At 42.7% G+C, this 15,673-nt stretch overlaps 1 long non-coding RNA gene across 1 annotated transcript; it reads right to left on the reverse strand.

The window, feature by feature from the left end:
• Positions 1-7,204: 7,204 nt before the first annotated feature.
• LOC105544153 lies at positions 7,205-14,881 on the reverse strand. The gene is made up of 4 exons (XR_001006725.1): positions 14,789-14,881; positions 11,038-11,130; positions 10,118-10,229; positions 7,205-8,059 (listed from the first exon to the last, which is right to left on the reverse strand). It is a non-coding gene; the product is annotated as an uncharacterized LOC105544153 (long non-coding RNA).
• Positions 14,882-15,673: the final 792 nt, after the last annotated feature.

Raw genomic sequence — 15,673 nt, forward strand, 5'->3', positions numbered from 1 at the left:
AAAAATTCATAGAAAATACACCAAAATATTCACACTGGTTATTTTGGGTTGATGGAATTGTGGCTGACTTTTGTTTTCTTATTAAAATTTTTTTTAGTGTTTCTTAAAATATGTTTGCTAGCCTTGGCTGTATAACAGATTACTCTAAAATTTAATGGCTTAAAACAAAAAACATTTGCTATTTCTCACAATTCTAAGGATCCTTGGGTCTGATCCTTGGGTCTAGGCCAGGTGGTGGGTCTTGAGGTCAGCTGAAGGCCAACTCAAGATGCCCTCGTGTTGTGGCAGCACTCACGTTTCTAGCTTTGGCAGGTTGGTTGGTCCAAGGACCTGAGCTGGGACTGGTATCTCTATGATATGTCAGCTCTCATTCTCCCAGGGGCCAGCCCAAGCCTCTTTTATGGTGTTCTTGGGGGTCCAAAGAGGAGGAGGAAGGGGCAAGTCCTAAGGTGAATGCTCTTTTCACACCTCTGCCTGCATCATGTAGGCTCCTGTCCATTGGCCAAAATGATCTGTGTGCCATGCCAGGCTTGAGAGGGTGGAGGGGAGACTCTGCCTCTTAATGGAAACACCCCAAAGCCACTGTGCGAAAGGCCTGTGTGCACAGGGATGGGGAAATCGTGGCCGTGCAGGCAAACAAACATGCCGTTTGAAATCAGAAAAATGAAGTTCATTTGTAAAGAATAAAAATAGAAGAAAATTTTGTCAAGGGATTTGGAATTGTGTTTGAGAGTTCCAAGAAGCCAGACAGTTCTTAGAAAATTAAGACATTCACAGAAATGGTGAGCCATTTGTAGAGGACTACTGTTTATTTTGTTAAAGGCCAAAATATGGTGGACACTCCCCTCCCTTTATTTAAATTGGCTTCTTTTTCAATGACTTTTTAAATTATTATTTTAAAATGAATGTTTGTGGTAGGTAGGGTTTTGACCTTAAGATCTTATGGTGTGCCTGTGAATATGTCAGTTACAAGGCAAAAGAGAATTAGGGTTGCTAATATCAACTGACCTTAAAATAGAAGGATTGCCTGGGATTATCCAGCAGGCTCAATGACCCAGTAGAATAGGATGGCAAAAAATTCCATCAGAGAGATTCGAGGGACAATGAGGCAGGAGAGATTTGAGGTTTCAGGGGGACTTGACTCACTGTTGCTGGCTTTGGCAAGGGAGAAAGGGGGCATAAGACCAGGTATCTGAGTGTCATCTAGAAGCTGTGAATGGCCCTCCACTGACAGCCAGCAAGGAAACAGCAACCTCAAGGGAATGTACGACGCAAGAACTGAATTCTGCCAACCACTCGCATGAGCTCAAGAGCAGGTGCATTCCCAGAGCCCTCAAAAAGGAGCGTAGCCCTGCCCTGCTGACACCTGCATTTTTTCCAGTGACACCCGCATCAGGCTTCTGACCTGCGGAAGTATAAAATTACAAATGCCTGTTGTTTTGTTTGTGATAGCAACAATAAAAATAGAATGCAATGTTCATTATAAATTTTTGGTGGGGATGGGGGACAAGATCTGGGGCTTTGTCGCCTAGACTGGAATGCAGTGGTGCAATCTCAGCTCACTGCAACCTCCACCTCCCGGGCTCCAGCTGTCCTCCCACCTCAACCTCCTGAGTAGCTGGGGCTATAGGTGCACACCACCACAGCTGGCTAATTTTTGTACTTTTTGTAGAGACATGGATTTGCCATGTTCCACGGGCTGGTCTTGAACTTATGAGCTCAAGCAATCTGCCCTCCTCAGCATCCCCAAGTGCTGGGATTACAGGCATGAGCCACTGCACCTGGCCTTCATTACAAAATTGTTAGAAACTATGTAAAAGCACAAAGAACAAAGCAAAAGCCATCCATACTTCTATTATCCCTGGATAATCACATTTTAGTTCAGATATATTTTTATCTATTTAGCTATCTTAGCCCAGTTGAAATCACACTGTATATACTTTTGATAGCTGATTTTTTGAATTTGTACTGTACAGATATTGGCAGTTTCCCATGTCAAGATATTGCCTTTTCTGTCTCTAAAATTGTATTTTTAATCGGATCTTGGAAATGTTTCTGTAGAAGTCACATGGGTGTGGAAACTTGGTGATGGGGTCAGGAATCCCTTCCTGGAGGAGAGGAGGTCTTGTTCAGCAGGCGAAGACACTTAGAAGGGCTTTCCCAGTAGAAGGAATAGTATGGACCAAGACACAGAGGAACAAGCCCAGAGCACAGTCCCCGCAGCAGCAGTTCACACCCCTAGGTAAGAGCAGGAGCCCAGGAGGAGGAGGAGAAGCCTGGAGCTGGGTCGGACCACAGACGACCTTCACTACCTCCACACCAACGTGATTGGTAAGCCCCCTCCTAAAGACCATCCTCTTATCTGGGTTTGGTCACTGTTTCCTTCAGGGGATTCCTTTCTGACAAATGACTTACAACTTCCCTCTGAAAGAGAGCTGCAATCTCTACTCCAGAAAAGAAATGCACAAAGCAGATTTTCCTAGAACAAGGCTTCAACACAAGAAACATCACATTCCAATGACAATAACATCAAAATAGTCATTACCTGGGAGCCTTTTGGAAAAATGGAAATCCTTCTAATCTTTTCCTGTAGAACTGGAACTTACTGACACAGAATAAGAACTTTCAATTGTTACCAACTTATAAGGAAGTCGTGGCATACGGACAGATACTGTCAGGTGCAATGTGCCAACCTTACACATTCTGAAACCATGACCCACAGGGTGTTTTCTGAGCTGAATTTTCTTTTAAAAACTTGAACTCCAAGGAGTTGCTTAAATGGGCAGCGGATGGGGTTGGGTGGGGTGCTCATTTATGTCTGCTGGGACACAGATAAGACAGGCAAATGATCTTCTGCAAGTGCTCTCTTCGAGGTCCCAGCTTTGCCAAGAAAGTTAACCTGAGTCACTTTTTTTTTGCTCTTTCCCCAGTAGAAGATAGATCAACAGGGTCTCTCTTTGTTCACAATATTTCAAAGACATTATCTCCTGGAACAATTCAGTAATTTCTACTCTTGTCTGCACACTAGAGGGGATCAGTCAGGTTGAACAAATCCCTCTTCATCCATCTCCTTCTCTCCCCCAACCCCAGTTGCATCTTCCTAAGCAGGGAAGCGGACTGTGGCCCTGCCTTTCTCTGGGGCCTGAGTGGGTTGTCTATTTCTACAGGCCAAGCTGTCTGCAGATCTGTGTCTGAAACTGTACAGCCCTTTCTTTCAGCCTCTTCCCTAAACTCGCCTCTTAATCCAACTCTAATTCCACCTGGGCACTCTGTCTCTGCCCTTTAAAACATCAAAGAGCAGCTGCTCTTTCCAACATAATGGTTGTCTTTGTTATTCCTGCATGACTGGAACCTTTAAAATGTCACTTCCTTGCAGATCTCATTTGGTATAAATGAAATAGGATTTTAAGTTAAAACTTGCACTTGGAGGTTTATTCCTGGGGATCGTGTCTCTTTTCGCTTTCTGCCAGCTCACCCCTTGGATGTAGCAGCCTGACATAAAGGGCCGTCCTGCAAATCCTGGAGAGGCTTGTGGTTTCTAAATCTTTCCTATCTGAACTCACAGAGACACCCTTGAGGATTGTAATGCTGCAATTGTGCATTCAGCATAGAGAATATTGCTATTTTAAATAATTTTATCTTCAAGCAGCAATTATGGTTGCATTCACCTTAGAAATGATTTTTTTTTTTTTTTTTTTTTTTGAGTCATCCTCTGAGTGGCTGGGACTACTGGATAATTATCTACCACATCTGGATAATTTTTTTTTTTTTTTTTTTTTTTTTTTTTGGTAAGATAGGATGCATCATATTAGATTTGCCCAATTCCATCATGTCCTGGATGAGCCTCCACCAGAGCCATGTCACCAAGTCCGCTTCTGCTCTGTGGGAGCAATCAACTTGGTCCCTTTGGCCTGATCAGGAGTTAGAGCCTGCGTCCCAGCATCTGTCCTGGACCTCAGTCTATATCCCAGCATCTGTCCTGATCTTGGTAAAAAACAGCACCCTACCTTTCAAAGTCACGGCTGTGTCAGGACATGTTAACAAATATCTGAACTTGCACTCCACAGAGGTGAGGCCTGCCTTTCCTCAGGACTCTGGGAGACAGTTACTGCCCCACGCCCAAAGGGTGCTACATCTTTCAGGTCATGAAAGCAGCCTTGAGAAGAAACCTGGGGCAGTCAATGAGGCTACATAAGTCTCCAGTGAAATGAAAATGAAACCATGACCAATGGCACATTTTAAAAATAAATGCTTTTTCCAGGTCGGTAACCATTGTTCCTGAAAATTGGCCTTTTTGGAGGTGAGGCTCCATGATCAGGGTGCTAATGGCTCTCAGTCACTGCCAGCAGGCCCTCTACTGAGCCCCCACTTCCCCAGCTTCCACTTCCACCTGCAGGCTTGGCCCAGGCAGCACATACATTTATCTCACGGGTTCCTTCCCTCCAGGAATGCTGTGTCCAGAATGATTCTGAGGCTTTACCTGGGCATTGTAGTCAGGAAGACTGCCATTGGTCATGAGGTCTGCCTTGGACATGGAATGGGGAGAAGCAAGATCTTTGCTTGGCCCCTGAGGAGTCCCTCTGTGCTCACTGCCCCTGTTAGAGGGGGGCCCTAGCAGGTGATGCTTGGGACCCCAGAGCTCTCTGTGGACTCAGATGTTCATGACAGGAAAGATGAGTCTGGCCACAGAGCAGATGGCTTCACGATCAGGGAGGCTTTCTCAAGGGATCTACTTGAGGCTTTTAGGATCGCTGTGGTGCACGCACCCTCCCACCCAAACCCTCAGTGAGGGCTGCCTGTGTCCATAGTGTAGGTGTGTATTTCCTGGTGGCAATGAGTTCTTCACAAGTGCTGTTTGTCTGTTTGGTTTTGTTGTTGTTGTTGTTGTTTGTTTGTTTTGAGACAGAGTCTCACTCACTCTGTCACCCAGACTGGAGTGCAGTGGCACCATCTCCGCTCACTGCAATCTCTGCCTCCTGGGTTCAAGTGATTCTCATGCCTCAGCCTCTCAAGTAGCTGGGATTACAGGTGTCTGCCACCATGCTCGGTTAATTTTTGTATTTTTAGTAGACACGGGTTTTTGCCATGTTGGCCAGGCTGGTCTTGAACTCCTGGGCTCAAGCGATCCGCCTGCCTTGGCCTCCCGAAGTGCTGGGATTACAGGCACGAGCCACTGCACCTGGCCACAGGTGCCATTTTAATGGATGAACACTTTTTCTTTAGAAGGATGTGCTAGTTTTCATAACCATTTCTCTGTTGTTAGACATTTTTTTCTCTTAAATGAATACTATAAACACATTTTGTTCATCTTGCCATTTTGCAATTTTAGAATAATTTCTTAGAATGGAGTCCCAGAAGGATTATTTGTTCAAAAGAAATGTACATCTTTAAAGCTTAACGTATGTATTTCTAAGTTTATTTCAAACGAATATATCAACTTATTGTCTAGATGTAATTTTTAAATTACTTAAAGAATTTCAGAAGTAAACAGTTGTGATTTACTTCTTGAGATAACGTATGTTGTTATTTTTATCTAATTACAAAGATAGAAAACTTGGGAAATACAGAATAACAAAAGAGGCAAAAAATATAAATAACATTTGAAGGTCACTATTGAGGGGTGAAAGCATATGATTTCTGCAACTTACCATCAAATGGTTCAGAAAAATAATGTATATGATTTTAAATAACATGCATAGTTACATTTTGAATAACATACATGTTCACACATATATAATATATACAAAATTATATAAAACTATGTAAGTTATATAATTCACATACATATTGTATATGTATATATTGTATAAAATTGTGATAGTCATGTAATAAGAATTATATGTGAGTGAATATGTATGTATGGAGAGAGAACAATAAATCAAATGTTGTGAAGTGTCAGCAATTGTTGAGCTGAGGTGAAGACACATGAGCACTCCTTGTACTGTTTTTGCAACTTACCTATACAAGTGATATTATTTCAAAATAAAAGATTAATAGATTTTAGATGATACACTCTCAGTGTTTTTTATGCATAAAAGCATCATTTTTTGCCAATTGAGGGTTCATATTATTTCACTTTTTCAGCAGCAGACTTTGCAAGGCCACACCATGGATATGTTACCATGACCTTTGTATACCATCTTACGGACAGAAACAATTTCCTTCCTGTGGGGCTTTTAAATTGTTTCCAATTTTTCACTAATAAAAAATAACATTTCAGTAACTGTCCCTGGACATGAATCTTTAGTCATATCTTTGATAAATTCCCTTACTGGGAATTGCTGGGTTGAAAAACAACTCCCAACTGAAAGCTCCTAATACAAATTGCCACGTGCCCTGGAAAAGTTCCACCAATGCGCTGTACCCCTAGCAATGCAGGAGCACGGCTCTGTCAGTGGCTAAAAACAGAGCCCAGCTCACAGCAGCTCAGGTGAGATGCAGGGTCCGTTGTAGGCTTGTTGGGGGATCTCAGTGCCTTCAACTGGATGAAACACAGCCTAGGCTTGCCCACCTACAGAGCCAGGTGCTATGTCTGTGTGTGTTGTCTCTGCTGCCATCTCATCTGCTCCAGCTTCCGGTTAGTGGGAGAGTAGCTTCTCTGCAAGGCTCTGAGTTCTTTCACTCGGCTCCTGGGAGCCTTTGCTTTGCTAGAGTGTATGGCCCCACACTCCGGGCCCTTGCTGATGAGCTGCTCTCCATGGTGAGTGTAGGTCAGAGAAGTAATGGGTGGGTAGGGTAGCCTGGGAAGAGGACAGAATACCTAGAACAGGGCATGAACAGGCAGACAATGACCCACACCTCCAACTCCACAGTGTTTCCTGTGCTTTCACTAATGGCGTTGAATCTTAAAAAAAAAAAAAAAAAAAAAAAAAAGAACGAAAAAGAAGAGGAAAATTTGACAGGCTTAAATGTTTCATTATTTTTATTGTATTTCTTTGAATGTTAGCTATTCTTGGCATTTTGTATGTTCGTCAGTGATTTGCATTTCTTCTGTGAAGGGCTTATGTTCTAGAACCATGTTTCTGTTGGACTGTTTTCCCTTTATTGAGCTACATGATGCTTTCATAAAGGATCTTACCCTTTATGGTTTTAAATATTTACCCCATTTTGCCATTTGCCTTTTAAATTTTGTTTACAGTGTGTTTTGACATTCAAGGGTGCCTCAGTATGTTTGGGCTGCTGTAACAACACACCTTAGACGGGATAATTTATAAAAAACAGAAATTTATTGCTCACAGTTCTGGAGGGTAAAAAGCCCAAGATCAAGGCCAATTTAGGTTTGATGTCTAGTTTGAAGGGCATTCTCTGCTTCACAGATGGCACCTTTGGATGCATCTTCATGTGGTGGAATGGATGAGCAGCTTCCTTGCACCTTTTTTATAAAGGCACCAATCCCATTCATGAAGGCAGAGACTTAACCACCTCCTAAAGGCCCTACCTCCTAATACGCTCACATTGGCAATTAAGGTTCAACATATGAATCTGGGGGGACACATTCAGACCATAGCAAGCAGTTTCTCATTTTTGTCTAATCAAATCTTTTCTTTCTTTTTAAAAACATTTGACTTACAGCTTAACATTTGTAGAAACGTTTCTTCAATTGCTCTTATTGGAAAGATTTTACCTTCCATATGCTGCTGCTTCTAGTCATTTTAGTTTTGTACTGCATCCCTTTTTTGATGTACCTGGAAGCACCTAGCAGAGGGCACCAAGTGGACGCTCAATCAGTAAGTGTTTGCTGTTGACATGAATGAAGGGTAATGAAAACTCCTTATGGTCTAATGACCTTTGAAAATTATTTGCAAGACTGCAAATGAGAATTCAAGAAGCAATGTCCTAAATGGTACTCTAGTGGCTCTCAGAGGAGCTGGCTAATTGAATTCAAACCATATGTGAAAGCTGCCCCTTCCAGGACAATATCCTCCGACCGACTGCAGGGATGAGCTTTTTCCAGTGTCTGGAAGTCCCATAACAGGACTAAATGAAGACTGAAGTCAACATCTTCCTTCTTCCTCTTCAGAGACTTGAATTACCATGTGCACCTTCTAATATTGATGATCTATGAAAATACATAGAGCTGATTTTTCAGGGCTTGTCTTCAAAGAGCAAAGTCAGAGCACTGTTTTAAAGCAGAAACTCATGTCCACAAGCTCACAGCCATGAGTAAACTGTCACTGTGAACCTTCTTATGATGTCTTGAAGGCCATACATTAAAGACAACAATAATATCATTTGCGGTGGGCCTAATTATGGTCTCTGGACTTTAAATCCCATTTTAGAAAAAGCGCCCACAAACAAAACCAAACAAAATACCACATAGTGCATCTATAACGATGTGCCGCTTCACAGTACCTCTGTGTTTTCTCAACTTTGGGGAACAATCTTTGATTTGAAATCTTACTTTTTGAACCAAACTATTGATTCTGTGTTGACTCCTTGACTACAAGATCATGAACTTTCTTGATCATTACAAATAAATATTTCTAGAATTTCTAGATAAACATTTCTAGAATTGTCTCTTTTCACCGACATCCAAAACAAAAGAGCTTGGGGTTTCTAAATAAAGTGTCTAGAGAAAACCGATGTGTGTATTGCACTCATTATGTTGTTAATAATGCATTTTTAGATGGAGTTAATATTTTATGGGCTATTAATAATATATATGTTTAGGGAAATGCATGTATTCTATAGAAGGATGAGAAAGTTATAAAGTTGGAATAAACTTGTTTCTTTGTATCATAGTGCAGTTGTGACATGTATTTGCTGAAACCTTGCCTGGTCCAGTTCCTTTTCTTTTTTTTTTTTTTTTTTTTCGTAACAGAGTTTCGCTCTTGTTGCCCAGGCTGGAGTGCAGTGATGTGATCTTGGTTCACAGGCGTATTAACCCTCGCCCGGCTAGTTTTTTTTTTTTTTTTTTTTTTTTTTCGTATCAAGAGTAAAGCACCTCCATTAATGTAACCTGGGAAGTTCAGAATTCAGGAGGCTGTTTCCACTTTCTGGCCCAGGTTGTTGCTGCCAGGACATCCTCTTTTGCTTAATCACCATCCAAGTCCCTCACAACTCTGAACACGTCAATGCTGAGATGTCCACTAGAAGAACGCCTTAGCACTGATGAAGAATCATGGCCTGGGGCATGTGACCAGCACTGATCCACAAGTGTATATAAGAAGTCTTTCTGATTTTTGCCACCTATCCATCTGAAAAAGGTCTAATATCCAGGATCTATAAGGTACTTAAACAATTTTACAAGAAAAAAACAACCCCATTAAAAAGTGGGCAAAAGATGTGAACAGACACTTCTCAAAAGAAGACATACATGCAGTCAACAAACATGAAAAAATGCTCAACATCACTGATCATTAGAGAAATGCACATCAAAACCACAATGAGATACCATCTCACACCAGTCAGAATGGCTATTACTAAAAAGTCAATAAACCACAGATGCCGGCGAGATTGTGGAGAAGAAGGAACGCTTTTACGCTGTTGGTGGGAGTGTAAATTAGTTCAACCATTGTGGAAGACGGTGTGGTGATTCCTCAAAGACCTGGAGGCAGAAATGTCATTTGACCCAGCAATCCTATTACTGAGCATATACGCAAAGGAATAGAAATCATTCTATTATAAAGATACGTGCACACATATGTTCACTATAGCACTATTCACAGTAGCAAAGACATGGAATCAACCCAACTGCCCATCACTGATAGACTGGATAAAGAAAATTTGGTACATATACACCATGGAATACTATGCAGCCATAAAAAGGAATGAGATCGTGTCCTTTGCAGGGATGTGGATGGAGCTGGAAGCCATTATCCTCAGCAAACTAACACAGAGACAGAAAACCAAATACCGCATATTCTCACTTATAAGTGGGAGCTGAATGATGAGAACACATGGACACATGGGGGGAACAACACATCCTGAGGGTGGGAGAAGGAAGAGCATCAGGAAGAATAGCTAATGGATGCTGGACAAAAATACCTAGATGATGGGATGATCTGTGCAGCAAACCACCATGGCACACATTTACCTATGTAACAAACCTCCACACCCTGCGCATGTACCCTCGAACTTAAAATACAAGTTGGGAAAATAAAGAAGCCTTTCTCACCTCTTAGAATCTGATTCAAATGTAGCAGTAATTTCTGCTTGGAATTTCAGGACGGTCTGCCTGTCCCATTACTTTTGACTTTGGGGAGAGAACACAAGCAATGTTTGCTTTTCTAGATGGAGTGAGACACAGAGGGAAGAATGGGAGAAACAGCTGGCGATGTAAGGGAAAAACTAAGCCCTGATGGCTGGTGACACTGGAGTGAGGAGAATGTCCTGACACTGGAGATACCAGTTTCTAGGGAAGAGAAGCATGGTATAGCCCCTGCCCCCAGGGTGCTTTCAGTCTGGTGGAAACATCACATCCTCCATGATTCCCACATCACAATAAACCTACACCATGATAACCCTATGTAATTTTTCCTTATTTTGTTAAGGATGCAATTTTCCAAGGCAAATATTTTCTAATTTTATTTTCCTAAAGCTTTGAGGGATCCTATTCTAAAATTTAAGGCTCTCTGGGGCCAGTAAAATTACTTAACATTTTAGTGAAACCTGAAAAATCTGTATCTTTCATTCTTAGACACATGTACACCATCTGCAGCATGATGTCAGTATAAGAGCTCAGAGTTCAGGAGGGAAACAGACGTGGTTCAAAGCTCAGTCCCAACCCACCAACATGAAATACTCTGAGTGAGTTACACGTGTTCTCTGGCTTACTCCATCTCCTCACGTACAATGGGGACTATTCAAGGGCAGTGCTTCACATGTGCATGCTTCTCTTAATTCAGAGATGAGCTCGGGGAGGAAGAGAGAGGACAATTTCACCAGCAGTTGAATGACTGCTCATCATTCCAATACAGCCTCTGCCCTGGAGGCAGAACCAGATGGGAGATGTAAATCTATGTGTGGTTCCCTTGCTTCTCAAAGCGTGGCCTTCTCCTCATGCTGAATAACAGTCTAATATTTTAAAGGAAATACCTCTTGTACATCACATCTCCCATCCATGCCAACTTCATCTGGTGCTCAATCGATCTGTTTCAGAGCTGAAGGAAGCTGTCTGGGTGAGCTGACCTGTAAAGAGATATGTTAGTCTGTCATCAAGATGACACTTAAGGGACTTTAAATAGTGATTCTGATATCATCATATTCTTATTGCATCTGACTTTTAAAATGATTACTAACCCCCACGCACCTCTGGCCCCTATAAAAAAAAGGAAGTCAGTCCAGAGCCTGCCTGCTGCCTAGCTCCCAGGGCCCTCCTGAGAATAGTAAGTGTGGATTGGGCATGAGTTTTAAATGCATAGGGAACATCTGTTCATTAGCCAGAGACTTTTTCCCTTAGAAAAGAAAGTAATGGAGAAATCTCACAAAATAAAAAAGGGGCCATCAAGCCCTAAAACCTAGTCTCTTAACATCTTTCATGACACAGTTGTCTTGAAAAACCAGGCCTTGTAGGGGAGTGGGGAGTAATTTTCTGGAGTTCCATGAGCATTTCAAGAGCTATGCCTATGGGCCTGGGTCCCAGAGGCCCAATATATTGCCCAGGGCAGAGAGAATTCAGGATATAACCTGGGGAGAAATCCACCTCCACCAGCTTGGTTCTTCAGCAGGTTTCCATGCCCTTCCATGGTGCATGCAGGAAGGTGTCAGGAAGCTCCTGTAAACCACAGGGGCAAATGGGGAAGGTAGCTGATGGTACTGGTTGCCTAACTTGCCCAGAATTGTGCCAGCATCAATAGAGCCCTCCTGCAGCCCAGGGCTGCAAAGTAGACCACAGAGCCTTGGGTCTATGGGAGCCACGGCCAGCCTCAGGGGGACAGATAGTCCCTGTGAGTGCAAAGGTGGAGCACAGTCAGCAAGTTGACAGTTTCCCTGCTATAGACTTGAGCAGCAGATGCCAGTAGAATGGGCAAGGGACCCTGTCACCACTGAGGACAGCAAGGGTCCCCTGTTAGTCAACTTGGGGTACCATAACAAAATACCCCGAACTGGGTGGCTCAAACAACAGAAATGGATTTCTCACAGTTCTGGAGGTTGAGATGTCTAGGATCAAGGTTCTGGAAGAGTAGGTTTCATTCTGAGGTCTCTTCTCTTGACTTGTAGGCTGCTATCATCTCACTGTGTGCTCACAGGGCCTCTTCCTTGTGTGCTCTCAGAGAGAGACAGAGGCAGAGGCAGAGGCAGAGGCAGAGACAGAGAAGGCTCTGGAGTCTTTTCTTATAAGGACACTAATTCCATCAGATCAGGGCCCCACCCTATGACTTCATTTAACTTAATTACTTTATTAGAGGCTCCATCTCCAAATATAGACAGTTACATTGGGGATTAGAGCTTCAACATATAAACACAAACATTCAGTCCATAGCAGTTCCATTGCTACCCAAGGACCCTGGACACAGAGCTGAGACTGTCCTGCTCATCCCCTCCCCAGGAAGCCCCATCATGAAGCTAGCCGCAAGCTTGGGAAGGAGCTGGTGGTGGCAGAACTCGGAAAGGCCAAGTGTGAGCCTAGGCAGGGCTTCATTTCAAACTGATGGGACCTGTACATGAAATGGAACTCTTTGTTTCAAGAGAAGGCTGGGAGGGTTTCCAAAGTGATTCAGTCCCACATGCGGGCTGCTTTAGCCAGTGACAGCACTTCCAAAAGGAACAGAAGAGACAAGATACTAACTTGCTGTCCCCACTTAGCAGTAGGGTGGAAGCTCCTAAAAGGGCCAGGGCGGGAACGGGATATACAGAGGCAACAATTGATTTGCATGAGTTAAAGCTGCTGTGCCCAGCGGGAACACAGAAAGTAGATGACAAGTGAATGTCGCTTGGTTAGCACTCAGAAGAAACAAATGTAAGCTATTCTTTTGAGAAATGTTCAGAACGCACTCTCCGGGTTCAGGAGTTTTCCGCTCAGGCTCTTGTCCCTGTTTAGAGGTTGTTCACCAACCAATCAGAAAACACCTCCTGTGTTGAGGGGGTGGGAGGAGGGGGAATATTAATCAACTGCTAATTGAGATTTAGGGTTGAAACACCCTAATCAGGAAGAAATGCTTCAGTGGAAACATATGCATCATCCACCTGAATCAAAACCGCTATTGAGAAATATTGGTGTCCATACACCTCAGTTTAATCCATGAACAAACATTTGTTTTCCATTGTAAAGAGCCAGGCTCAGCCTTGTTAATACAATGTCACATGCTACTGGAAAAAAAAAAAAACAAAAAACAAAAACCAATAACAGAAAATATTTTGAATTATTCTGTCATTTTGATTTAATAAATATTTCAGCTGAGAGAGCAAGACCGGGCATTTTAATTATGTCAGCATATAATAATTAAATCTGGCCTTACTCGCCTTCGGGTATATTTTTAAACAAAAACAAACACAAAACTTCTGTCTATGCACTCAGTAGCTTTTAATGTTAAGCACATATTTGGCAACGTGTACCCGTTAAGTGTGCTGTCATCACTAATTTCTTTGGTACCCATGTGATAACATCAGCCAAGAGGAACCATAGTGGATATAACACAAAAGTGTGCTTTATTTCTTTATCAATTGGCAGCTGTGAAAAGATTTATAATTTCCCTCTCACTGACATCACTGGGCAGGTAAAGCAGGCAGCCCCGTTGGCTTTGATGAAAGGATATTACCTGGCGTATGGAGTTAACACGGGTGACGGTTGTAATATCTTTTCCCTGATGTCAGTTACAGCTGTTGTACCGTTTCAGGCATGTCAGGAAAGTAGAGATGTTTAAACAGAGGAAGAATGCTCTGAAAGTCATCAAAAGGACACTTTTTCCTATGCCATTCACTCTTGGTGCTATTTAATAAAAATGATTTAAAGAAATTCATTTTTTTTTTCTCAGCAGCAATTCAGATCATAAGCTGCTTTCTCTTTCCTTTTAAGCTTTGATAAGAATAACCCGGCATTTTTTAAGATTCTAGAGGCAAGTCCAGTCTCTTCCTCCCCTCCCTGCTCTTCAAGTTCCTGATGTGCAAAGATGTGAGAGAAGAGCCACAGGTTGACATCCTGTTTCTGGCTGCACCCTGGCAGGTCACGGCAGCATCCAGAATGTGTATGCGGAAACCTTCTCAGAGAAGGATAAAAAATGGAAGGATTTCAACCCCGCTGCCCAACACACACTCCAGGCCATTACCTCAGACTGTTTCTTGCGGTCTCAGGATCAAAACTGTGCCTGAGGCAATTGACCTGACTTGAAAAAAATCCCTGAATTTTGGAAGTGACATGCCAAAGTCGTGGCTCCATTCCATGTGGCTGAAACATCTGTGTGAGTAAAGGAGTCCCCGACTCCCAAACAAGCAGCGACTGTGGGCAGAAAGGGCGGATCTGATGGAATTTCAAGGGTCTCCCAGGCAGCCTGCTCTCCTGCCTAAGTGGGGAAACGTTCCCTCAGCGTGGGACACTCAGGAGAAGGCTGGGGAGATTTCCAAAGCCATTCAGTCCCGGTGCGGGCTGCTTCAGCCAGTGACAGCCACTTCCAAAGGGTTTCTATCAGAGCTAGACATTCGTGGGTAATTATCAAGTATTGATAAAAGCACAACTACAATGAACTCTATAACATAAGACCCTCTGCTAATGGGCTCATTTTCATTACCAAACAGATTATTTCCTTTGCTTTTAATGCTCATGCAGACACACTCACACAGACCCACAGGGGATCGTTTTTCTTGTGTTATTTCCTGAACCCAGAGCTCTCACACACCAACTGCCAGATACCTCCTGTTGGGCAGCCACATCACCCCACTTTCTCTTCGCTTATTCTGCCCCTGATGTGCCTCATACTCAGACCGTTGGTCATTTGATGCGGTCAGAGACCAGGCCCCTTGCCTGCAATTTTTATACCAAATGTTGAAATGGGAGAACCTCAGGCATCAAAGTCTCAACTGCTCTCCCACAATTGGCTGTTTCAGGAACAGTTTCTTCAAAGAGCCCTGTTACATCCGACAAGCATTTGCTGACTCACTCGGGGAGCCCGCAAACTTCCAGGAAGTTTGGTTGGCAATAGACACTAACAAAACCAAGGCAATTGTTTTTCCATTATTTCATTACCAGCTGGCAGAGAAAACAGCCGAAATAGGAATTGCTCCTTCGACATGAAGTCATGGAGACCGCAGTGAGATGGTCCAGTGCTGTCACCACCTGGATACCTCAAGTTATTTCAGATGTTGCTTGGTCTAAGCTCATGAATGTCCTCTAACAATCTTTACCCCTTGCTGCCGGCTGTATCACTGAAGAATTGTTTTAGGCCAGAACTGAAACACACTCAGACGTAAATAAATCTATTCCAGAACAGAATTTAATGATTGAAGTTACAATGGTAAATTCTATTTAGAATTTTCCAAAACCTCAAAGTATTCCCTGAAGTCTGATTTTAATAACAGAATTCAAAAAATGGGTAACCGATTCCTGAGAGAAATATAAAGGACAGCAGTTACGATTCTTCAGGGCTTTACTTTCATAGGAATTATAACATGATTACATTATATTCCTGCTAACATCTTTCATAACAGAAATGAAATACTGGCTCTCTGAATTCCTTTCTCAGCATCGAAGGACAGTTACAACAACAGGCCAAAAAAAAAAAAAAAAATTAGTTCAACA

This window comes from Mandrillus leucophaeus, unplaced genomic scaffold (assembly GCF_000951045.1).
Source record: "Mandrillus leucophaeus isolate KB7577 unplaced genomic scaffold, Mleu.le_1.0 Scaffold299, whole genome shotgun sequence".
Taxonomy (NCBI): Eukaryota; Metazoa; Chordata; class Mammalia; order Primates; family Cercopithecidae; genus Mandrillus; species Mandrillus leucophaeus.